General features: G+C 43.0%; 1 protein-coding gene across 2 annotated transcripts in view; it reads right to left on the minus strand.

Moving 5' to 3' along the window:
- Napepld (N-acyl phosphatidylethanolamine phospholipase D) overlaps window positions 1-4,163 on the minus strand; it is a 43,609-nt gene extending 39,446 nt beyond the window's left edge. The window contains exon 1 of one of the 2 annotated variants that reach the window (XM_005080865.4): window positions 3,986-4,163. The gene's annotated coding sequence lies outside the window, so the exon portion shown is untranslated. The remainder of the gene's footprint in view (window positions 1-3,985) is intronic. The other variant, XM_040735132.1, reaches the window with a different exon arrangement.
- Window positions 4,164-25,502: the final 21,339 nt, after the last annotated feature.

Genomic DNA, 25,502 nt, shown 5'->3' on the forward strand with positions numbered 1-25,502 from the left:
AGTCAAAAAGTTAGTAACAGTTGACTCTTGGGATCCAACCCATGCTGATCAAACCCCAAAGTCCACTCTTCCCACCAGTAATATAGCTGAATCTAGTAGAACCAACAGTTACCAGTATTGACATAGAGACAAGGTTAACCTTATTTTTCTTCCAATAATGTGACTTTTTCATTGTCAAAGTAAGAAGCTCTTAGTAGACACTTAGTAGGCACTAGTTCTTGGAAAAAGAAATTATTTGGGAGGTCGGAGATAGATGACTCAGTAGTTGAGAACACTGACTGCCCTTCCAGAGGACTCAGGGTCAACTCCCAGCACCCACATGGCAGCTCACAGCTGCCTGTAACTCAGTTCCAGGGGATCTGACACCTCACACCAATAAAATTAAATAATTTATTTTTAAAAAGAGGAAAACAAAGAAAAAACACTCTTTTACTTTTACATGGTCTGCAAATTGGTGGCACATGCCTTTAATCCCAGCACTTGGGAGGCAGAGGCAGGTGGATCTCTGTGAGTTCAAGACCAGTCTGGTCTACAAAGCTACATACAGAGAAACCCTGTCTCAGCAAAAAAAAAAAAAAAAAAAAAAAAAATTATGGTTGAAAATATCTGAATGGCCATGCAAAAGCAAACTACAAAGCTGTGCATAAACATGCTGAACCAAGAGACTGCTGCTGAGATCAAAAGTTTATTAGGTGAAATTCCTCATTGGAAGAATACTCATCATTGTTCATCAGCATTAACCCCATTAAAAAAACAGGCTACAAACAGCAGACATGTACACACAACAGACAAAATGTTTACACAGAAAACCAAGCAAACATGAAGGAATCAACACTCCCTCAACAATTAAAAGGAAATGGTAGCAGCAGCTTTGAATGTCATAAGCTGAGCTTTTACGAGAGAAGTAGATCTGCAAGCTAGAGAGGTTGAACCTGGTCCATAACCTCCAGGGTCTCTTCCCATCTGACTGTCTCTCCCATGATAAAAGCCATCACATGTGTGATCTCTTTACAGGCAGAGCAAGTCAGACTACGGAGTTACATGACGTTCCCAGGATCTGGATTGGGCCAGGAGCCTAGTCTATTAGCCACGCTAACCCCTTAATTATCTTACATAATTAAGATCAGATCTCACCTAGAAATCCTCAGAACAGCAGTCAAAGAACACGGTCAGTACATGAGGAAGAAAGACATGTTCTACCTCATGTCCAGGACTTATTTTAGTTTTAAAAAAATTAAATCCAGAAACTTGAATCTTTTATTAGTTACCGTGGAAGAAAGGAAACTTAGCTTTCCATGAACTTTCTAAGCAAACTAAACACACTTTGAAAGGAAACAAATATCTTTGTATGCTGAGAATAGGGACAAATTATTGTGGTTATCGAATAGCTGTAGGGTCTGATAAGCAAAACAGACAAGAATCAGTTTAAGGACTGTTAATAAGAACAAGAAAACCAAGTGTCTCTTTACCCTCAAAATTTTATTCTTATAACTGAGGAGGACTACAAAAATCACACAGAATTTGTCAGACATTTACTGTTTTGATTGGCATGTTAGTGCTCCTTAATCTGGGAAAGGTCCCAAGTACAAAAACACAGAACCTGCTCTGTTAAAGAGGAAAGATATTGTTCAGCATGCCAGGCAGAATTCATCCTCCCTTCTCCCTTTTTGTTCTCTTCAATCTTGCTAGGTAGGTATCCCAAGTTAGCCTGGAACTTTCTATGTAACCAAGACTAGCCTCCTACTCACAATCCCAGGGCCTGTCTCTGCCTCCTGAATGCATGGGCTCTCTGCCTCCTGAATGCATGCGCTCCCACACCCAACAGTAGATTTGTTTTTCAATCACACTTTTAATTATGCTGATCCATCTAATGGAGTCCTGTGCCTCCAGAACCAATGCTAACGACCATCCCTAACTTTTTATAGGGTTTAGGGTGCAGTCCACATTGTGTTGGCAACCTATACTGTGCCATCTTGGCTTGGCTGCTTCATCTGTCTAACATGAACCAGAGTTAATGGCCTAAACTACCTTGAAAGAGCTTGAAAAGTTATTAAGTTATAATACATTACTAAGGTTAGTTGGCAGCAGACTATGTATGACTATACATATATATATTGCTCTTGGGGCTATCCAAGAATGAATAAATATATATGTATACATATATATAATCTCTTGTAAAGGCTGATTAATAAAGTAGATCATAATCAATAGTTACTAAATTGAAAAGACAGGCCAAGTAAAGCACTGAGTTATGACAATGCTATAGAAATTAGAATGAACCATTACTTGAACCTTACAGTAGAAATCACTGGAATTTCTTTTTATGCCAATTTTATACATGTTCTTTACAGGTTTTCAAAATGAAAATGTTCTTTAAAAATGTGCACAGTTCATCTCCCTAATAATATTTCAATTAAAACACATTTTACTTATATTATTTCAATCTAAAACATCTGATACACAGGGCACTCCATGCAGTCACATTCCGCAGAATGAAAAGGGATGGAAAACCCCACTATAGTTATAGCTACCCATCACTGAGAGAAAAAATCAAAATTAAAGTCAAATATTAATTCCACATAGAAGCTGAATTTCCATAGAAATCCTCCTGGCTTTCTAAATAAATATCTAAAGGGACATAAGACTTCTTTCAAACCGATAGGTATGACAAAAGAACTAAGTATAAGGAAACCCTTATCAAATAAGACAACCCAGACCTTATGACAGAATGCTTATGGTAAAATGTCTTTCAGACAGTCATACTGGACCAATTTTAAGACTCAGTTTTGGAATGTAGACTCTGTCCACTCTGATTTGGAATTGTGAATGGAAATAAAGACATGAGACATTCACTAAGGACTTTTGTCTCTTGGATACCTGCTATAAATTCATGAAGCCAGCAAGTCTGCAAAAATGTTAACAAAACCTTTGAAAAGTATGGCTGTATTTCCAGGTGACTTAAACCCATTTTAAACCCTCGATTCCTCTTAGATTCTGATTTTAAGCATACATACTTGCCCTGAAATTCTTTAACAGAGCTAATATTTTCTTACAACAAAAATCAAACTATTTTAAAATACGGACTGTTGTAAGAACCAGGTAATCGTTCTTTTAAATATTATGTAACTTCTTTCTAAACAAACCGTGTAGTTATCACTAACTCCTACTCAATGTAACAAAACAGAAACGGAACTGTTACAACTCCATCTGTTAATAGAGATGAAAATGATTTCTTAATTGACAGAGACATGTGTTGCAAGGGTGACTTTCTGACTTCATGCTAAGCCAAAACCTCCCAAGCAAGTCATGGAATAACAATTTTTAAGGCGCCCTACAGTAAGGGCACAGCAAGAAGCGTCCGGCTTTTTAGAGGCTATGACTTTTCTTTTTCCCTTAATGTTTTCTGGGTCCGATTGGGGGTCACACGTCATCCAGGTTCGACTGGAGACCGGGAAGCATATTCACAGCTACCAGGGTCATACCGCGCTCCTTGGGAAAGGGAGTCCATCTCAACGCCTTCAGTCGTCTAAGAAGCAAACACAGGACCAAAACAAAACAAAACAAAACAAAAAAAAAATCGCCCCTCGCCTCCCTTTCCTCTCCTGCTTTTGCTCATTCCGTGGTTAAGTAAGTTACAGTTACTTTAAGGGGAAAAAAAAGCCAGAATGCTTTGGGGATGGACTTAAGATTAAATACTACAGATGAAGCCGAAATAAGCTGTCCTAAGTTGTGGACCCCTCATCTGCATACAAACCAACGAAGATACACCACTTATATTCCCATCGTGAAGCTGCAGCCTGGGGCTCTGCAGGGAGCCTAGGGTCTTCAATCGCCCACGCAGGCACTCCCGCCTAGATGGCTAACACTGCGGCGGCCCCAGGGGCGCGGGCTCCGCAGCCCCTCGGGGCGGCAATTCCCGAGAAGCCTGCCGCTCACAAGCGCAGCATCTCCAGGCGGAGGCCGGGCTGCGGGACTGGAAACCTACTCGCTGCCCGCTCTACTTCGTCCAAACAGCCCCGGAAAGGCTGCGCCACACCGGCACCGGGAGAAAGGAGCGATCCCGCCGCGAAGAAGAGCCGCGGCCGCGGAAACCGCCTCCCGCGAGGGTGCTGGGTAACTGTAGGACGGTTCCCCCGAGGCCACTCGGGTTCCGGGGAGCCGGCGCGCTGCACAGGGGGGCGGGGCCGCCGCGGGGCGGGGCTGGGGGGGCGGGGGCGGGGTTAGAGGTGGGGACGAGGTTAGAGGGCGGGACGGAGGGAGGGCAGCGCATGCTGGGGGCGGGGCCAGCCTGCGAGGGGCGGGGCGAGAGGCGGGCTCACCTGGCGCGGAGGGCGACCGGGCGCGCGTGGCGTCGCGTCTGAGCCTCCGCGGCGGGCCCGGTGGCCCCGCCGGCCCCGGAGTCCGCGCTCCTCCGCCCGCGGCCCCGCCGGCCCGGCTCCGCCGAGAGCGCGAGCAGCTGCACGCAGCGCCTCAGCGCCCGCCGCCTCGCCATCTTCGGTGCTGGGCGTCGTCCGCCACCGCGAGACCCCAGGCTGCAGCCGGGTCGCACCCCGCGGCCTGACCCTCACCAAGATGGCCGCCTGGCGGGCGGAGGCGCCGAGGTCAGCGCGGCGAGCGGGGCACGGGCTGCAGGCCCTGGGCCTCCGCCAGACCGGCTCTGCCCCGCGCATCCGAGTCCCGCGAGCGCTTTCCTGGCCGCCGGAGCCCGCCGCCAACCCCGGGGCTCCCGGCTGACCCGCGGGCCTGCCTGTCGTGGACACTGAGCGTTTGACTCTTTTTAGTTCTCTGTAGGAAGCCCTGAGTGCCCTTTAAAAGTACGTCAGCCTTCTGCCTCGGGCGGCTCTTTTCTAAATGTGTGGCTTCCTGAAATCTCAGAGTAAGACCCAGACGTTATAAAATGGTGACTCTGAGTTTCTTAACTGACTGAAATTATTTCAAGAAGTAACTTATGAAGGCGTGCAGAATTCAGTGATGAGTGGATGGGTTAAAAAAAAAACAACAAAAACTCTACTTTCTGGGATATATGCATAGACCAGAACCAAATGGCTGTCTCAGTTTGTGTTGGCAAAAAGGAAAAGCCAGGCTTTAATGCAGTTATGATAGAAAAACACAAACAAGCTACAATGCCTTTAGAAAGTGAATATATAATCACACAATTCTGCGGAACGTTGTGTGGTTCTATACTTTATTTACTCTGGGCAGCCTGCAGTTGTAACTGGGTTTTTGTTTTGTTTTAAGTTTAGTATGCTTTAACAGCTCCTGTGCACCTGGATGAGGCTAAATAAACAACGCTTGGCATGCACCAAAAAAAAAAAAAACTTAAAAAAAAAAAAAGCAATAGCACTACAAGCCCAAAGGAAAAATTGAAATTACTGCTCTGATGCTCTCGTTAGTGAGTGCTCTTTGCTAAGGGACTTTAAACATGCCGTTCCTCGCCCTTATGAAAATATGCCGTGTACACAAAAAGTGCGCATGCATTTTTATGCCGTTTGAAGACGTTTCAGACATCAAAATACTTAAATCACTTAGCTGACTCTCCTAAGAAGAAAGACTGGTTCCATAGCCACGATAGATTTTTCAAACCTAAGAAAACAGCAACCCCCTCCTGTCACATACTGGGCAGACCATATTCCAAGTTCCATGCTCAGAGCAGAGCATGCAGCTCTCTGCGGGACAGTTGACTGTGAATGCATTGCTGGCTGGCTTATTTTTCTGAGCTTACTAACTCACTACCAGCCTCACATATGAATTACACGTGCTTGTTTAAGTAAGAACCAACTAGAACATTTACCTAAAACTTTCGATACATTATTTCCATCTTAAGAGGGCAGATAAGGCTTTAAGGTTTTTTTGTTTGGTTGGTTTTTTGTTTTTAAGTGTTTATTTGAAGGTCTTAGAATTGTAATTCAAGGAGCACAGATGTCAGTAAATCTACAACATGTCCCATTTGGAAAGGGATTGAATGTCCTTTTACTGGTTAAAAAGAGAAAATGTAAGTGAATTACAGGGGTTGGTCAAGCATTGTTTGGAGGAACAAGTTACATCTATGGCTCATTAGTCCAGCACAGACCACACCAGTATTTCTGAAAAGGGTTTTTAGTCCTTATGTACTTGGCATGTCACCAAGTTCATGGAGTGGTCACCTCAGCATAAGATGGAAGTCTCTGGGTCAGAAAATGGCTGAGCCTTACAACTATGATGGAAAGACAAGTTCTCAGAGGGTGTCCTGAGGAGGAGCTGGCGTTTTTTAGATAAGCAAGCCGTTGGGCATACCAGGAAAGTCTGGTACGAAAGACTACTTTAAGCACACTGTATTCAGTAAAGTGTGTTTCCCCAACCTATCAAATACTACACAAGTCTTAGAACTAGGTAAGAGTTAGTTGTTTTCCCCAGGCAAATGAAAAGAAGCAAATCATTACAAATTCTGTCATGCAAGACAAAACTCCTTTAGCTTGCTTTTCTTCACTCTCAGACAAATGAACATTGCACCCTAAGCATTTCAGTCAAGGTTTAATTTTAGACTCTTCCCCCGCTGACCTGAGGGAGCTTTATTTGTCTTCCTGTTTGCTCCACCCTTAGAAAGTGGGACACTCAGAGCATAATGGTAACTGCCTCCACGTTGCCAGTTTTTCAGTGTCAACACATAGAGAAGAGGAGTAAAGGAATATTGGTCCCTAAAAGTAGCTAATGGCCAATGGGATTTTTCTTTCTGGAGACCAACACTAGAGAACTATTTCTAGAAGACTTTAATTTAGTCTGTATTTATGAAACAACCCACTCAAAGCTTTTCTAACTATTAAGGAATATAAGCAAGGGGAAAAGAAACTTCAAGTGGACAGGGTGGTTATGGAAAGAGTTGGGAAATGGGGGCAGTGGATATGCTCAAAATATGTTGTGAGAAATTCTCAAAGAATTAATAAAGATATTGTTTAAAATATGCAAAACAAATAAATACTTCCAAGTGACAACAGGAAGGTACGTGGACAGCTAAATTCTATTCACTGCTTTTCTATTAACTGTCTTTGACCTGAGAAAAGATCCCTTCTGCCTCCCCAGTATGCTTAGTTCAATTCTCCATTGTGCTTGTAACATTCTGTTAGTTTTTAAAAACTGAAGCCAAGCAGTGGTGGCACACTCAGGAAATAGGTGGGCAGATCTGTGAGTTCAAGGCCAGCCTGGTCTACAGAGATAGTCGCAGGACATCGAGGGCGGTTACACAGAGAAACCTGTCTGGAGGTGGGGGTAGGAGATTGATACTTGAAGGCAGGGAGCTGATAACAGTGGGGGGTTGTGCTGTTTAGGACTGTAGTCAGCAACCACGAGCAAGTCCATAGGATGGCTCTGTGTTTCAAACTTTTTTGTCATGTATTTGTTATGTATATGGTGTTCTGCCTGCATGTATGCCTGCAGACCAGAAGAGAGCACCAGAATGCATTGTAGATGGTTGTGAGCCACCATGTGGTTGCTGGGATTGAACTCAGGGCCTCTGGAAGAGCAGACAGTGCTCTTAACGTCTGAGCCATCTCTTCAGCCACTTGTTTCAAGTTTTTTTTTTTTAAATAACAGTTTCAACACTCATAGCAATGCTTTTTCTTGTGTTGTGAAAGGGCATATGAAAATCCAGTATTCTAACCTCCTGAAATGTACAGTTCAATAGTGTTGTGGGCAGCAAGGAGACTCAGCTGGCACAGGTGCAGCCTCGCAACCTGAAGTCAATCCCTGCAACTTCAGTAAAGGTGGAGGGAGGAAACCAGTGCTACAGAGTTCTCTGCTCTCCACAAACACACCATGGCACACATGCCCATACACATATCACGCACACACCAACCACAATTAATTTTTTAAAGTATTGTTGAAGCATTTACTATGAGCACATGGAGACTAAACTCGTTTTCCCTCTCTGACAAGATAAAGACTAGACCAAACCTTTCAGGTTTATCGGATTCCCCATAAACAGAGCCATTAATGAACACTTCTTATCTTGACTCTTCTCATCTGGCTTGTGTTTCTGTGTTCCCAAGGAACACTCTGGTACATATCTTACCATGCTTCCAATTCATAGTCAAGGATATTCTGTGTAGTAAATAGAATAATCCCTATCACCATCAATAACCCAAGACACTTCCTGACTCCTGGAATCTGTGAATGTTACCTTATATAGAAATTGTTTTGGTTTCATTTGGTTTTGTTTTTCAAGACAGCCCTGCTCTTCTGGAACTTGCTTTGTATACCAGGCTGGTTTCAAACTCACAGAGATCTGCCTGTGTAAAGGGAGGCCTTTTCCTTGAGAGAAGCCTTCCCGCCAGCCTGGTTCTAGAGCCGCATCAGTCCCAAATAAACACACAGGAGGCTATATTGATTATGAAGCTGTTGGCCTTGCTTGTTTCTTACTGGCTAGCTCTGACTTAAGTAATTACCCCATAATTGTTAATCTAAATGTATCTCTTACCGGAGAAGTTTCCGGGCTTCCTACCCCATGGCGTTACATCGTGACTCTCTTGTGTTTCTCCTTCCCAGAGTCCTCCTGGACTCCTAGTCCCACCTATCTAGATTCCTATTGGCCAGCAGTGCTTTATTGACATATACATAAGACTTCCCCCCAACATGCCTGCCTCTGCCTCCCGGAGTGCTGGGGTGTGCACCATCACACCTGGCTAGAAAGAAATTTTTAATGCAGTGATTGAAGTCCATACCTCAGACTGGTAGCAAATTACCCAGGTGGTTCCCAGGTAATCCGCAGGATCATTATAAAACAGCACAGGTCAGTAGGACACGGAGTCTGTAGGCACACAGAGACTAAATGGCAGCTGCAGTGACTTGTGTATTGAGCTCAGAAAGACCTAGTGTCTAGGCTTTGGGGGACCAATTTTATTAAGTGGATGCTAGGAACCATGGTTGAATTGGTGGCCACTGAGAAAAGAACAGAAGAGTCAAATTGGAGATTACCTTTATTCTTGTCCTGAGTAAGGTAGCTGCCCTAAGTCTCAGTTTGTTTCTCTTATAAAAGAATGAGATAGAAAAGAACAGAAGAGTCAAATTGGAGATTACCTTTATTCTTGTCCTGAGTAAGGTAGCTGCCCTAAGTCTCAGTTTGTTTCTCTTATAAAAGAATGAGATAGAAAAGAACAGAAGAGTCAAATTGGAGATTACCTTTATTCTTGTCCTGAGTAAGGTAGCTGCCCTAAGTCTCAGTTTGTTTCTCTTATAAAAGAATGAGATTAGTTTGCATGACCTCTAGAATTCCATAAAGTTGTAAAATATAAGTCTGCTGCAAAAGTGTTCTGCTTGGGATTTTATGTCCACATCTTATTGTGAGTCCAGTCCCTCTCTAGCTTCCCTGCCCGCCATGAATCCTGTCAGCTACATACACATCTCAAGTTGTGCAGATGTCACTTCTGATTGGAACTTTCTCCCCACACTCAAAATTGCTGCCTTCCAGAGACTTACACTTTCCCAAAGGGGAATATCATCTCTTCCTCTGCCTGTTCACAGACCTTTTGAGGCAACTATCAAGTAATAGTGTGACTATATACATTTCTGTTTCTCTGACCACAATGTGAGGTGCTCCTGCAAATGTTCTGATCCATATTTATCCCTCTGGCACCGACTTCTTTTCTTGGCACACACAATTATGTATGTGGACTGAATAAGTAGATGAATGATTATTCTCTAAATTCACAAGAACCTACTTGGTGTGGGAAGAGTGAAAAGTACCAAGGAGTGAAGGCAAGGACAAGGGGACAGGAAATGTATGGCTCAGCAAGACATCCAGAGTCCTGGAGAAAAAGAGGAAGCTGATTTGCGTAGTGACGTAATTCAAAGCAATCTTCAGATAGTCATTGTATATGCAACTTAGCATCTCTCTTGACCTTGCCTCGCAGTCATTTCCTAAGTGGAGTTAACAGTGAGAGCCACCTCTCAGAGCATCCTGCTGATTAGAAGCTCGTCACTGGGATGGATGCCAAGCCGCCATGTGTGATTTGTCAACCTGCATCCTTGCACAGCTGTAGGCAGAGCCTAACAACTTTGGAATGTTATAGCACTAGTTAACAATTCTGTCCTTGTAGGTCTTCTGAATACAACTCATAAAATTGCATACATTCAGTTTCTTCTTAAGCATTACAAATATCCTCTAGAGCTCTTGAGAAACTCAGATATAGCTTCCCTTTTCTTGAAACAGGGGACATGTTTCAACCCCTTGTTGAAAATCTACATTTGATAGAAACAAGGTTATAAACACCTAGAAAACCTTTGAAATCACACTTTCTGTATTTGCTATTTTGTTTGAGACAGGGTCTTGGCTGGCCTAGAATGTGCCATGTAGACTAGACTGGCCTCTAACTCAGAGATCTACTTGCCTCTGCCTACCAAGTGCTGGGATTAAAGTCATGGACCACCATGACCACTTTTCACAATATATAAATTGATATTAATTACAATGCTTTGGGTTACACATCACTCTTTATGGTATAATTAGCTTTGTTCTTTCAATACTTTGTACTTTCTTCCTATGCTAGCTTAGAATTTTACATTTAAATCTAGCTTACTGTTTATAAAAGCAATCTTATGTTTATAAATATGATTATTTTGTATCAGCACTCACTAGCTGTTTTCCAGATATACTAGTTAAATTTAGAACTCCAAATTCTACAAATTATACCTTTTTTTCACTGTCTTTTCCTTGGCATTTCACTGAAAGCAGGCCCCTCTACTAAAAGACAACCATAAATAACAAAGTTGGTGACATTGAAGAGTTGTGAATAAAGTAAAACACACCCCAGTGAATAACTAATGACTGGATTAACTTGCTGCTCTCTTTTTCTTGAACAAGAGATTTTCGTGATATCCAAAATTTGAATTGAAATGATTGACATTTTTCAATAAATTTCTAGCATACCCTTCAGTGTTTGGTGTTGCTCATCTGAATAAATTAACACTTGTTTAAACATATTTCATCACTGTAGCTCATATTAAGGTATTACTTACTGATGTTTTTCTGGCACTGTGTTAAGTAGTGTACAATTCTCATTTAAGATCTTACTTACTGCCAGGGTGGTGACGCACGCCTTTAATCCCAGCACTCGGGAGGCAGAGGCAGGTGGATCTCTGTGAGTTCAAGACCAGCCTGGTCTACAGAGCTAGTTTTAGGACTGGCTCCAAAGCCACAGAGAAACCCTGTCTCAAAAAAACAAAAAAAAAAATCTTACTTACCGATGTTTTCTGGCATGACGTTAAGTAGTGTGCAATTCTCATCTAACCCTCATCAGCTTCAGCTTATTCCACACTTTTCCTAGAGGATGAAGCTGGGTTTAGTAAGATGGACTGACTTTTCTGAGGGCAACAGGTATAACATGGGGAATGGAGAGGTCCTATAATTAGACTACCTTTGTTTTCCACAACCCACAATTTGAGAAATCCATTACAGAAATTCACTATGGCTTCTGAGGGAAAATGAAATGAAAAATATCTCCAAGTCAAACTATCTACAATTCCCACTGAAAAAGTGTTGTAGGACAACCCGTTTTACACTGTGAAGATTTGTCACTCTGATTGACTCAATAACAAGCTGACTGGCCTGTAGCTAGACAGGAAGTCTAGGTGGGACAGGCAGGCACCAAGGAGGCTGTGAAGAAGAAGGGTGGAGTCAGAGGAGATGCCAACCAAACACCAAGGAAGTGGGGCGTGTAGAAAATGAGGTATCCAGCCAAGAGCCGTGTGGCAAAGCCTAGGTAGAAATATGGGTTAATTCTCATGTGAGAGGTAGTAACATGTCTGAGCTTTTGGCCAAGCATTTGTAATCTATGTTAAGCTTCTGAATGGTTATCTGGGAGCACTGCCGGGATAGGCAAACACTTAAACATAGGCCAGATTACGTCCCCCATACCCAAATGCATGTATAAGAGCTCCATGGTGGTGTGAATAAGAATGGCCCCCATGGGCTCGTATGTCTGAATGATTGGTCTCAAGTTGGTAGAAATGTTAGGGAAGGAGTACAAGGTGTGGTCCTGTTGGAGGAGGTACGTCACTGGGAGTAGGCTGTGAGGTTTCAAAAGCCCACTCCATTGCCTGTTAGCTATCTCTGCCTCATGCTGTGGATCAAGACGTAAACTCTCAGCTACTACTCTATTGCCAGTCCTGTTGACATGCCCCTCACCATGATGATCGTCAACTAACCCTCTGGAATTGTATGTCTCCAAAAATCTCATTCTTCTATAAGTTGTCTTGGTCTTGGTGTTTGAAATTGAAAAGTAAGTAGATAAGCCCTACTTCCCAGTGTGATATTATTTGGGTATAAGGTCTTTAGGAGGTAACTGAAGTGGAATGGGGGAAAAAGACTGTGGAGATATAGTCCTGTATGATTGCAGCCTACTAAAAAAAGAGAGCAGAATCTGTACTTCCCCCCACTTCCCATGCTGGCCTGTGTAAGCCAGGAACCAACATGAAAATACCCTGATTTCCAGAACCGGGGGAGAATTGACTTCTGTGGTAGATTCATGCAAATATGGTGTTTTGCAATGGTCAGCCTGAGAAGACCAGTACAAAGGCATTGCCTCCAGGTAGCATGCACTATATAATTGATAACATCATCATGATAGGGAGAGCTGTGAGATACCCGTGCTTAAGAGTTGCTTAGGACTAGGGGTCTGGTGATTAACCCTCAGGCACTAGACCACACTATTTCAGTTCTTGGAGTTGGAACAAGTCTAGAGCCCTGTCTTAGTTATTTTTATATTATTATGATAAGATATCATGGCTTATAATGTACATATAAATGTATATCAAGAAGATTAGAAAAATTTATAATGTTTGTAGTAATTTAACCATTGTGTGCTACCACTCATAGAGATGAGACACTGTGAATTAGGTTTTATTTGTTCCTTATTTTGTGTCACAAGAAGTGCGTGATGTCCTGCCACCTGGGTTTTCCATGGACCAGTAAAGACATATGAGGTTTTCTGAGGCAACCATAGTACATTTAGGGTTTGCAGAATGGCCTAAATTCTTGAGAAGAGTTCTGAGATTCTCTCTTAAGTTGGTTTTGTTCCTGTAAGAAGCTACTCAACAGAGAATAAGAATCATGGGATTCAAGGGTTTCCTCTGATATCTATGAGTAAGCCAAGCCATCTACATTAAAAAATCAGGGTATGGTGGTGCATGCCTTTAATCCCAGTACTTGAGAGGCAGAGGCAGGAGGATCTCTGTGAGTCCGAAGCCAGTCTGGTCTACAGAGCGAGTTCCAGGACAGCCTCCAAAGCAACACAGAGAAACCCTGTCTGGAAAATTGGGGGAAAAAAGAGAAAATGGAGGGAGAGAAGGAGGGAGGGAGGGAGAGAGGGAAGGAGCGGGGAGGGAGGGAGGGAGGAAGGAAGGAAAGAAGGAAGGAAGGATCACTGGAGAAATTTTTTCAGAATCCTTCAGACATCTCAACAATAACCGTAGCTATTACTCGAAGGACACCTGTAGTGTGTTAACACTATTGTAAGCACTTTACAAACATTTGCTCTTTTAATCTGCCAGAAAAATCCTCAAGGTAATCATCATAATTATCTCCATTTCTAATGAGCAAACTGGCAACAACAGGTATGGAACTTTCCCAAAGCCATAGTACCAGTTAAGGGGAAATGGATTTGAGCATAAGCCATCTTCCTCCGATCCAGAGACCACTCTCACACCTCTCCACTCTTCCCTCGATCTGTATTGTAACAAGTTTTCCAGGTGATTCCATGTATAGAAGGCCTGGAGACCCTGACTATCCTCATCTGACACATGAGTGAATCACTCTTTACAGTCCTTACCTGATGGGTTGGACTAGAGTCAGACACCTCAGACAGCTTACTATTTTGTTTTGTTAATCTGATATTCATTCTTGATTTTTTTTCTCTGTAAGGATAAATTTTTATCATGGGAAGAAATAAAATGTGAAGCGTGTGGGCTTGGAAGTAAATAAGGGGATGTGTTGGAGTTGGCTCGCCCCAGCTGGGAAGAGCTGTTGGTGTGTGTTTCATACCAACCTTGTGTTTAAGGGTATCACCTGGGAGTTTGACATCAGCCTCAGTGGAAGTATTTACACCACAGAAGTCAGCCTCCACTAGAAACTAGGGCTTCTTTTGCTCTCAAGCCTGCTGACAGCTGAACATTTGCCAGCATGTCTCTGGATTTGTGTCATTTCTTCATTCTAGATACCTGCTGGCTACACTGTCTCAGGCACATTTTAAAACTCCCAAGTCCCCAGGATCCTAGTGTCACAATGGGAGAATGGGACCTTTGAGAATATGATTCAGCCAGGAAAGACACTTACTACACAACCCTGGCTCACAGGGTTCCATCAGCCAAGGCACACACGTCCCTCACATGCATGTGAGTACACACACACACAATAGTATTTAAAAACCAAATGAACAGAACTACAACGGAGACCAAATTAAGTAATAAATGGGGGCGGGGCCCAATCTGGAGTAAGATGAGGAAGGGGGCGTAGGCACTTCACTTATATTTTCCTTTTTACTCCCCTGTTGCTCCCAAAGAACTACAGACTGCTCTCATTTCCCTTGTTTATTTTCCTTTCTCTTCTCCAAGCTTAAATTTAGTTATGTTGCTATTGACGTGTCGGTGTTTCTAGCCCTTTTCATAGTTGATAGGATGTCACAGATCATTATTCCAGAATCTGGGGGAAGGAACGTTTGGTTGGCTTCTCTGGATCCACAGTGGGTTCTCTCTTGCACTCTGTGTTCGCTGCGGTCCTGTCCCAGCTCTGTTCGCAGATGCCATGTCTGTTTAAGTTCTGCAGCATGTGTCAGACACTTCTGGACACCACCCCTGGTGTACCAGAGCCTCTATGGGGCCGTAGCTCTGTGGCTAAGCTCGAAAACTACTCCTATACCCGTATTATCAACTGTTTCTTGAAAGTACCAAGGCCTGTTACTCAGATCTCCAAGGATACAAAATCTTGATGATTTTTAGGGAAATTGTCGTTTTGATTTGTTTTAGTCCTATCCTTTACAGTAATGAGGTTTGGATTTCTAGGAAAATAGTGGAAGGAAATACTGCAGAACAAATAACATATAAAGAGATGAATCCCTGAGTATTTGTACATAGTCAAGGGTTGATGGAGAAGGGAGAGACATTTCCACCAGGGGTACAGATACTAAAAAGGTGCATAGGCACCTATAAACGAACTCCTACCTGAAAGGGACAAGAGAATTATGGAGAAGGATTGAATATGATGTCAATACACTATTTACATGTATATGAAATCCATTATGTTTAATTAATATATGCTAATAAAACATTAAAATAAATATGGTTTAACAAAAGTTGACAAATGGTTTATTAAATTCAAGTTTCTCAAAGCCTGGAAGGTGTCCTTGAGCTAGTAAAGGCCTTTAAGTTAATAGAATAATCATATTCATGATGGTGACACCTTCCTGACCTAAATGTCTGCCATTAGATTACTTACACTGCCACACTGAGTAATACATTTCCAACGCGTGAATTTTGAAGAGAGCATTCAAACAGCAGCATCACACCTTTGTTGCCTAACTTCATACTCCGTCTCAGTAATTCCAAAGGTCTTAACTCAGTCCAGTGTCAGCTCACAAATCTAAAGCTCAGAGCCTCCTCAAAAGTTCAGTCACAGGTGAGACTGAACACGATGCCTCCTGAGGCAAAGTTCTCCAGCGTTGGCCTGTGAAACAAAAACAAGCTGTGTCTACTTACAGAACAGCGGTGGGCTGATGGGATGGGCGCTTCCTGTCCAAAGGTAGACACAGGTAAAAGGGAAGGAGTAGCTGGACCAAGTATGCCAGCAGAGAACACCTTAAGCCATTGCAGGGAGGCTGCTCGTCATGGCCAGGTGGCGGAGCACTGACTTGCTGTGCACAAGGTCATGGTTCGGTCCCCAGCACCACACAGGCGAAACCTCCAACACAAAGCCGTAGATGACGGGAGGGAAAAGGAAATGATGTATGCCAGCTCTCAACAGTGACAGCTTTATGACTGGGCCAAGTTGAACTGTTTTCTGAGAGGCCCATCTGTCCACACAGCAGTCAAGCAGGTCTCACAAGTGAAACAATGACACTTGAAGTCTGTATCGGGGCTGAGCACTGTGTCTGGTTTGCCTAGATGTGCAGAACAGGGAGAACCTCTACTTCAGCAGGGAAGACTGTAGCTTGGGATTGCTCAAGATGGGATGCCTTCTTCTTGTTGATTTATTTATGTGCAGTTGCCTTTAGGCTGCTGTCTAAATCTGTCTTCCACTACTCATACGTCTAGAGCTAGTTCTTTAGACACAAGGGAGCGCTTTTATGAAATAGCTAGTGCATATGAAATCTTTTTTCCTGAGGCATGGTTTCTTTATATAATAGCACCGCCTGACCTAGAAATTGCTCTGTAGACCAGGCTGACCTCTAAATCACAGAGATCCACCTGCCTCTGTTTTTCAAGTACTGGGATTAAAGGCATGCACCACCACCACCCAAATATGCCCGTGAAATCTTGATTACATTAGGTCCATCACCATAGCCTTTTGAAGACATGTTAACACTAGATTTGATCACTCCTTCATGTTAAAAAAAAAAGCAATTTCTAGTGAAAACTGAAAGATATAGGCAAAGACCTCAGAAAACTAGACAGGTGTTTATGTTTTTAGGACACAACTGTAGTGCTAGACATTTTAGTGGTCTAAAGATAGTCCAGCTGCTAGTGACATCCAAAGTTCTGTGCCCCAAATAAACCTTTTCCCTCTCTCCTGCTTTTCTGCTAATTTTGCTTCCATTTCCCCCTTTGCTAATTTTGATTTCTGTCTCCTTCTTCGTATGCCATTTATATTAATTTGATGGAATCTGACAGGTAGGTACTACTTAGGTAGATTTGTTCTATTTTTATTTTTGAGACAGGGCTTAACAATGCAGACCAGGCTGGCCTCAAACTTACAGAGAAAAAATAATTGCCTCGTTAAGCAAATTTTCTTATGCACACCAGTTGTAGTCCACTGATCTGCCATGACTATACCAATAAACAGTTTACATTAAAGCAGCAGGTCCTAGCTCCCTTAGGTGTGTACAACACTTGGGTCCCTTGACAAAATGCCAACAAGCTGCCCATGTATGCATTCACTGAACAGACATTAATTGAGCACCAACTGCAGCAGTAATGTACTATAACCCTGCCCCAGGGAGGTTATTCTCATGGGAGAGCAGGACAATCAGAGGTAAACAAAAGTTAAATCTGCAGTAAATTGCATTTCTTTTCAAAAGTAATGAGACATGATGGTGCGGGCTTGCAACCTTAACACTTGGGAGATGGACTGAATCCAAGGGTCGCTGAGCTATCAGGAAAAAATGAGAGAATGGGTCGGAAAAGGCACTTAACTGTATTGACAGGGATCGTATTTTATCCCTTTGGGAAAACTTGAGCAAGGGGCGAAGGAGTTGTACTAGATGAGGGGTCTGGGTATGGGAGCCAGGCTGGGACTACGGAGTAGATGAGGGCAGGCGTGGCAGCTAAGGGAGCCGTGAGTGGAGGAGATGAAACCAGAGAAACTGACAGGAACTGTGGCTTTAGGACGCCTAATTCTAAGAGCACTGAAAAGATACGTTACAGTTTTAAATGTGTGGCTAGTTATTCTTCTCACTGCTGGGACAAATACAAAGAAAAAAAAATAGCCCACATCCCATGTAGACCTTCCTTTCTTCCTCCTCAGATAAGCCTCTCCGTAAATGCCCTTATCGATATGCAAGAAGTGTGTTTCCTAGGTACCTGAAATCCAGTCAAGTTGAGAATGAAGTTGAGCCATCAAAAAAAGAAAGGTGCGTTTGGCACCGGGGCATGACCTGGTTTTAATGAAGTTTTAAAGGCTGTGACGAGAGCTCCTTTACTCAGAGCAACTGGACCCGACACACACACATTAATGAGTCATCCAGAAAGTCCTGCCCCTCAGCTTGTTGCTTTTTTATCGTTTGTGACTTTATTGAACATGGTCTCAACGTTCCCTTTTGGTTTGTGATATACACATTGTCTCAGAGGTGGAGCTAAAGATCACTGTTACCACCAGGTGGTGGTGGCGCTCACCTTTAATCCAGCACTCGGGAGCCGGAGACAGGCAGATATTTGTGAGTTCAAGGCCAGCCTGATCTACAAAGCGAGTGCCAGCTCCAAAGCCACACAGAGAAACTCTGTCATGGAAAAAAATTACAGCTACTGACAATGAAAGTCAAGCTTCAGATATCACAGATTATAGGTCCATCGGCTGAGTGACAAAGAGATTCTCCCAACATTCCTTTTAGGTGACCTCATGCCTGTTCCAGAAATAAGAGATGAAAAACCTTAATACCAAAAAAAAGCTTAATACAAAGGCCAAAAAAAAAAAAACCTATTAAATGAGCCGGGTCTATAAGAGCTAGTTCCAGGACAGCCTCCAAAACCACAGAGAAACCCTGTCTGGAAAAACAAAACAAACAAACAAAACGATATATTAGATGAAATGAAAACCAGCCCCACTATTCAACAAGCTGGGACGCATAGGGGGAAAGAGGTCAGGCCAGCTGCAAAGTTCACAGGAAACTCTGTTTCCCCTGAAGCTTCGAAGCAGCTAGGGAATGTCACTTTTCTCTTTGCGGGACTGCCGAGTTCTTTCCAGTACACGCCTGACCTATTTTAAGATTCCTACCTCTTACGAGGGACCCATAATGCATATATATCACCTTTGGCAGCATCCAACCTCTGGCTTAGCTCCACGGCCCCTAAGCTCACTACAGAAATAATAACCAGTGTAGAGAGATGTGGTCCACTGTCCCACGCACTGTCCTCAGAGTGCATTCCCCCTCACTGCCTGGACACAATAGAGCTGCTTTTGATAGACTACAGAGCCATATCCCGGTGGCCTTAAATCATCAGGGGCGGTCTTTCTTCCTGCCTCATCTCCCTCGGGCCCTGGAAACATGGCCATTTCCTATTTGGTATTTGAAAGTTTGCAGGCAGAAACCAGGTGTTTTCAGGGCTGATATCTCAGGGAGATGGGTGGTTGTTTATTCTCCCTGTGTGGACCCTAAAGGCACACGTGGCTTTTAAGAGGGAAGGAGAAGAGGGGCGTGGAAAGGCTGCATGCTGAGTGAGATCTTCGTCACCCAGGACACAAGTCCTTCCTTCTGTGGTCATCACAATAGCTAGCACCTGTATTCTGTTTTAGACAGACATACTGCTTTTCTGAAACTTAAACCTCACAGTAGTTTACATGTAACTTACACACTTTCTGTTACACAGAACTAGCTACTAAGGAAGACGTTGCATATTCTAAGGTTACCTGAAAGTCACCAGGTGTTTTGGGTTTAATCCCAAGGAAGATTATTTAGCAGTTAATATCTTAACTATTTAGGTGGGGTTCCTCCTTAGTTTCAAAGTGATGGGCAAAAAAGAGAGTAATGTAATCCTTATAAGGGACAAGTTGGGGGGACAACTCCTAAAGGAGTGACCACTGCTGTAATTACGATTGCTGTCTAGTTAGGGCTTCCATTGCTGGGAAGACACCGTGACTCCATTTAATTGGGCTGGCTCTAATGATCAAAATAGGAACAACGTGGGATGGCCTTGACAGGCTAGCAAAAACAACTCATTTCCTGTCTGATGACTTCATTAATAAAACTCAAAGACTGAAACTTCAGATGGAAACTCACAGATATAATTTGTTCCATGTCCGAAGATAATGACCAGCTATCAGATAGAACATGGTTTCTGAAAGACAGCTTACATACCACTCAGATGGTATCTAAGGATGAGAATATTAAATGTTTAGCATCATCTACAAATGAAGAACACAGAAAACTGACTGATTCTATGAAATCTTTAGAAACTTAGATGATCCTGGAAGTTCAAACACTGACAGAAACAAGGTAAATAGAATGTAGGCCTAGAGGACCTTCAATCGGGTACATCATAATCAGCGATACAAGCAATAGGTCATGAAAGAGGTTTAAAATTACATACACATAAGCAATTTAAATAGACCTATACTCCCTAATGAAATAGAAGCAAACATCAAAAGTCTCCCAACCAAAACAAGACCAGGACCAGATGGTTTCAGTGCAGAATTCTACCAGAAACTCAAAGAAGAGCTAATACCAGTACTCCTCAAACTGTTCCACACAATGGAAGCAGAAGGGTCATTGCCAAACTCTATTTACAAGGCTACAATTACCTTGGTACCCAAGCCACACAAAAACACAATTAAGGAAGAGAACTACAGACCAATATCCCTCATGAACACTGACATAAAATACTCAATAAAATACTAGCAAATCGAATCTAAGAGCACATTGGAGAAATCATCAATCATGATCACGTAGGCTTCATCCCTGGGATGTAGGGTTGGTTCAACATACAAAAATCTATCAATGTAATCCACCATATAAACAAACCGAGAAACAAAAACCAAATGATTATCTCACTAGATGCTGAAAAAGCCTTTGACAAAATCCTTCATGATAAAGGTCCTAGAGAGATCAGGGATAACAGGAACATACCTGAAAATAATAAAATCAATATACAGTAAACCAACAGCTAACATCAAACTAAATGGGGAGAAATTCAACGTGATTCCTCTAAAACCAGGAACAAGACAAAGCTGTCCACTCTCTTCCATATCTCTTCAATATTGTACTTGAAGTTCTAACTAGAGCAATAAGACAGCAAAAGGAGATCAAGGGGATACAAATGGGAAAGGAAGAGGTCAAGCTTTCACTATTTGTAGATGATATGATAGCTATGTAAGTGACTCAAAACACTTTACATGGGAACTCCTACAGTTGATAAACACCTACAGTAAAGTGACAGGATACAAGATCAACTCAAGAAAATCAGTAGCCCTACTATATACACATGATAAAAGGACTGAGAAAGAAATCAGAGAAACACCACCCTTTACAATAGCCACAAAAAACATAAAATATCTTGGAATAACTCTAACCAAGCAAGTGAAAGACCTGTATAGCAAGAATTTTGAGTCTTTAAAGAAAGAACTTAAAGAAGATACCAGAAAATGGAAAGATATCCCATGCTCTTGAATAGGTAGGATCAACATAGTAAAAATGGTAATCTTGCCAAAAGCAATCTACAGATTCAATGCAATCCCCATCAAAATACCGCCATAATTCTTCACAGACCTTGAAAGAACAATAATCAACTTAAATGGAAAAACAAAAGAGCCAGGATAACCAAACTAACTCTGTACAATAAAGGAACTTCTGGAGGCATCCATCCCTGACTTCAAGCTCTACTTTAGAGCTATAGTCCTGAAAACAACTTGGTATGGGCACAAAAATACATGGGTAGACCAATGTAATTAAATGGAAGACCCTGATATCAACCCACACACATTTGAACACCTGATCTTTGACAAAGAAGCTAAAACTATACAATGGAAAAAAGAAAGCATCTTCAACAAATGGTGCTGGCATAATTGGATGCTGGCATGTAGAAGACTGCAGATAGATCCATGTCTATCACTATGAACAAAACTTAAGTCCAAATGGATCAAAGACCTCAACATCAATCCAGCCACACTGAATCTCTTAGAGGAGAAAGTGGGAAGTGCCCTTGAAGGAATTGGCACAGGAAAACGCTTCCTGAACATAACAACAGTAGCATAGGCACCGAGATGGACAATTAATAAATGGGTCCTCCTGAAACTGAAAAACTTCTGCAGGGCAAAGGACACAGTCAACAAGACACAACAACAGCCCACAGACTGGGAAAAGATATTCACCAACCCCACATCTGACAGAGGGCTGATCTCCAAAATTTACAAAGAACTCAAGAAGTAAGTCTCCAAGACACCAAAGGATCCAATTAAAAAGTGGGCTACAGAACTAAATAGAGAATTCTCAATAGAGGAGTATAAAATGGCTGAGAGACACTTAAGAAAGTGCTCAACATCCTTAGCCATTAGGGAAATGCAAATCAAAACAACTCTGAGATATCATCTTATTCCTGTCAGAATGGCTAAAATCAAAAACACCAATGATAGTTTATGCTGGAAAGGATGTGGAGAAAGGGGAATACTCGTCCATTGCTGGTGGGAGTGCAAACTTGTACAGCCACTTTGGAAATCAGTATGGAGATTCCTCAGGAAAATGGGACTCAGCCTACCACAAGATCCAGCAATTCCACTTTTAGGCATATACCCAAAAGATGCCCATTCACACAACAAGGATGTCTGTTCCACTATGTTCATAGCAGCATTATATGTAATAGCTAGATCCTGGAAGCAACCTAGATGCCCCACAACTGAAGAATGGATAGAGAAAATGTGGTACATTTACACAATAGAGTACTACTCAGCAGAAAAAAACAATGGAATCTTGAAATTTGCAGGCAAATGGATAGCACTAGAAAAAACCATCCTGAGTGAGGTAACCCAGTCACAAAAAGACAAACATGGTATGTACTAACTCATATATAGATTTTAGATATGGATCAGGGGGGTGTCAGCCTACAATCCCAGTGCCAGTGAGTCTGGGAAACAGGGAGGGTCCCAAGAGAGATGCATGATACCCCAGAGGAGTGGAATGAGCCAAGATCTCCTGAGCAGATTGGGAACATCGAGGGAGGGGAGATGGAACCAAGAAAAAGAGTGGGGGATAAGAGGAGGGGAGAAGAAGGCATGGGGGAACAGGAAGGTTGAGTCGGGGTAAGAATAAAGGAGAGCAGGATGAGAGATACCATAATAGACGGAGTCATTATAGGTTTGAAGAGAGAGCTGACACTAGTGAGATCTCCAGAGATCTACAAGGATAACACCAACTGGAAACTAAGTAATAGTGGAGAGACTACATTAATAGACACTACCTGATGATAAAGTTGATGACTACCTCATATGCCATCCTAGAACATTCATCCAGTGACTGATGGCAGCAGAGACAGATACCTACAGCTAAACACTGAACTGACCCCCTGGAGCCCAGTGACAGAAATGGAGGAGTGATGAGCAAAGGGGTCAAGACTGTGCTGGTGAAACCCACAAAGACAGCTGACCAGACAAAGGGGAGCTCTTGAATCCCTGACTGGTAGCTGAGAGACCAACAGGAGACTGATCCAGACTCCATGAGTGTAGTGTCAGTGAGGAGGCCTCAGAAATCTCTGGGGCCTTGGGTAGTAGATTAGTGTTCACCATGTCGTACAAATGAACTTTGGGAGCCCATTCCACATGGAGGGATGCTCTCTTAGCCTGGACACATGGAGAAGGGCCTAGGTCTTGCCCTGGATGAAATGACAGACTCTGGAGATCACCCCATGGAGGGCCTCACCCTCCCTGGGGAATGATATGGGGATTGGATGGGGGCTGGTGGAGGGACAAGGGAGGAGGGGTGGGAGAGGGAGCTGGGATTGACATGTGAAGCATTCACGTTTATAATTTAAATAAAAAGTGGGTACAGAACTAAATAGAGAATTCTTAATAGAGGAGTCTAAAATGACGGAGAGACACTTGAGAAAGTGCTCATCACCCTTAGCCATAAGGGAAATGCAAATCAAAACAACTCTGAGATACCATCTCACTCCCATCAGAATGGCTAAAATCAAAACCACTAATGACAATTTATGCTGGAGAGGACATGGAGAAAGTGGAACACTCCTCCACTGCTGGTGGGAATGCCAACTTGTACAGCCACTGTGGAGATTGGTATGGAGACTCCTCAGGAAAATGGAAATCAGTCTACCACAAGATCCAGCAATTCCACTCTAAGGCATATACCCAAAAGATGTACACTTATGCAATAAGAACATCTGTTCAACTATGTTCATAGCAGCATTATTTGTAATAGCCAGAACCTGGAAGCAACCTAGATGCCCCTCAGCTGAAGAGTGGATAGAGAAAATGTGGTACATTTACACAATGGAGTATTACTCAGCAGAAAAACAATGGAATCTTCAAATTTGCAGGCTAATGTATGGCACTAGAAGAAACCATACTGAGTGAGGTAACCGAGTCACAAAAAGAGAAACATGGTATGTACTCACTCATTTATGGATTTTAGATATGAATCAGGGGATTGCCATCCTACAATCCCACCACCAGAGAAGGGTTAAGGGAGGAGATCTCCTAATTGGATTGGGAGCAGGTGGGAGGGGAGGGGAGAGGGAGATGGAGGAAAAAGAGGGAAAGAAGAGGAGGGGAGAGGAGGACACTGGAGAGCAGGAAGAGAGGAGAGGAGAGCAGGAAGAGAGATACCATAAGAGAGGGAGCCGTTATAAATTGGAGGAGAGATCTGGCACTAGTGAGATCTTCATAGATCTACAAGAATGATATCAATAGGCATTAAGGCTACCTTAAATGCCCTCCTCTGATAATGAGATTGATGACTACCTTATATGCATCCTACAACCCTCATCCAGTGGCTGACGGAAGCAGAGGCAGACACCACAGCTAAAAACCCAACTGAACTCCTGGAACCCAGCTACAAAGAGAAGTGAAGAGCAAAGGAATGAAGACTAGGCTGGTGAAACCCACAGAGACAGCTGACTTGAACAAGGGGGAACATATAGACCCCAAACTGATGCCTGAAAGACCAACATGGGACTGATCCAGACACCCTCCCCAACCTGGGTTTCAGAGAAGAGGCCTCGGTAATCTATGGGACCTTGGAGAGTAGAGTAGTATTTATTCCTGGCATACAGATGGACTTTGGGAGCCCATTCCACGTGGAGGGATGCTCTCTCAGCCTGCACACAAGGGGGAGGACCTAGGCCCTGCCTGGGATGATATGACAGACTCTGAAAATCCCTCATGGAAGCCCTTACCCTCCCTGGGGAGCAGAGGGGGGATGAGGTGGGGTGAGGGGCTAGGAGGATTGGGGGGCCAGGGAAGGACAGGATGAAGAGGGAACTGAGCGGACCGTGTAAAAAGTTAAATAAAAAAATAAAAAAGTGTAAGAGTTAGCTAGTAACAAGCCTGAGCTATTTGTCAAGGATTTATAAGTAATATTAAGCCTCTGAGTCAATTATTTGGGAAGAGTCATGCGGGAGAGAAATGTCTGTTTACAGCCACCATTGGCATTGGGGGGGGTATGTTAAGACTCAAGTCCCTTCCTCGATTTTTCTTTGCTCCCCCACTATGACCACTATGATGGTAACACAGGCTCCTGAACAGCAGAGACAGCTTGTCAAGGATGAAACCCCCGAAACGGTGAGCCAAAAGAAACCTTTCCTCCTTTTCAGTTGACTGCCTCCATTATTTAGTGGTAGGAAGCAGGCTGACACTGTGTTGTGGATTGAGCCTAACACACCTCCAAGAGGTTCACTTAAGTTCTGAGACACCAAAGGACTCAGTAATCCTGAAGGGACATTGCCACCTTCTAAATACGTAAATCATCTTCAGTTTTACATGGGACAGTTAGATCATGTTAGGCAGAATTTTGACCTGGTTATTGTTTTCACTTGGAAATTAAGCATGACATAAGGAAACATGGTTATGGGTCAAGTTAACAAGGGGCCTAATCTTGCTTGTCAACTTG

The sequence above is a fragment of the Mesocricetus auratus genome, unplaced genomic scaffold (genome assembly GCF_017639785.1).
Source record: "Mesocricetus auratus isolate SY011 unplaced genomic scaffold, BCM_Maur_2.0 Super-Scaffold_100043, whole genome shotgun sequence".
Taxonomy (NCBI): Eukaryota; Metazoa; Chordata; class Mammalia; order Rodentia; family Cricetidae; genus Mesocricetus; species Mesocricetus auratus.